The sequence below is a fragment of the Grammomys surdaster genome, unplaced genomic scaffold (assembly GCF_004785775.1).
Source record: "Grammomys surdaster isolate TR1022 unplaced genomic scaffold, NIH_TR_1.0 204, whole genome shotgun sequence".
NCBI classification, from domain to species: Eukaryota; Metazoa; Chordata; class Mammalia; order Rodentia; family Muridae; genus Grammomys; species Grammomys surdaster.
The window spans coordinates 1,243,721-1,245,001 of record NW_021604649.1 but is presented as its reverse complement, the minus strand read 5'-3'; positions in this window follow the sequence as shown (position 1 = coordinate 1,245,001).

The window sequence follows — 1,281 nt, the reverse complement described above, 5'->3', positions numbered from 1 at the left end:
CCCCCCCTCTTCTCTCCCAGCCTTAGAAAGATTAAGGTCACGGGGCGGGGAAAAATAGTGTCAGTTGGGAGATTGAACAGGGGGAGGAAATGGGATATTTGTAGACCTGAGATTGGCAAGGGAAAAGACACTGGTTTAAGTGTTTAGCAAATAGATACCTGCACTAAGCAGGCAGAAACCAAAATAAGAAAAAAATGATATAATTTTCCAATAGCATATAACCTTTGAGCTACATAGGGAAAACCTAATATGTATATTATCTCTATGAAAAAAGAGTCAGATAGTAAATATCAAAGGGATATAAAATGGAGAAATACATAACATTTAGTGATGCTGTAAATTTCCCTCAAAGTGATCTGCTTGGCATTTTGCATTAGCTATATCAAACAAAATCTCAGTATATTTTTCTTTGGAATTGACAATCTTTGAGATACAAATGACCAAAAAAAAAAAAAAAAGTCAAAACCTTTTTGAAAAAGAACAAGATGGGAGACTTGCCATATCTGATATCAAGGCTCATTGTAAATCTACAGTAATTAAAAGCAGAATACAGCCAGGGGTGGTGTACAAGCCTTTAATCCTGACACTTAGGAGAAAGAGAAATATTATTATTACAATTTTGAGGCCAAACTGGGTTACATTGCAAGACTTTGTTGTCTCAAAACCAAACCAAACCAAACCAAACCAAACCAAACCAAACCAAACCAAACCAAACCAAACCAAGAAGACAGGACAGCACAACAATGAGGAGAGAGAGAGAGAGAGAGAGAGAGAGAGAGAGAGAGAGAGAGAGAGAGATTAGTTCAGAAACTGAACCAAGTAGGTGATGTGCGTGTGATTTATTACAAATGTTAGCATTACTGGATAGTAGAGACAAAATAGGCTGTTCAATAAGTAATGGTTTCATAAATATTTTCTGTCAATATTCATTGGGTCACACACATGTACAGCGTATTAAAAGGGTCCATTTATTGATTGCACGAATGTAAGTATAACTGATGGCTCTTTCTCTCCCTACCTCACTTCCTTCTTTCTTTCTTTGGAGGTTATCTCCCTCAGTAGCCCAACCCATGTCTGAGACAGGTGCCGAGATTACAGATGTTTGCCACTACACTAGGTTTAGTAATTCTTTGCTTTTTTCATCTATTGTGTGTGCATGCTAGTGGTACTGCTGCACATGTGTGGATGTCAGAGGACAATTTGTAGGAGTCCATTCTGTTTTTCTGTCATGGGATCAAACTCAGTTTGTCGTGGTTGGTGGTAAGTGGCTTTACACGGATA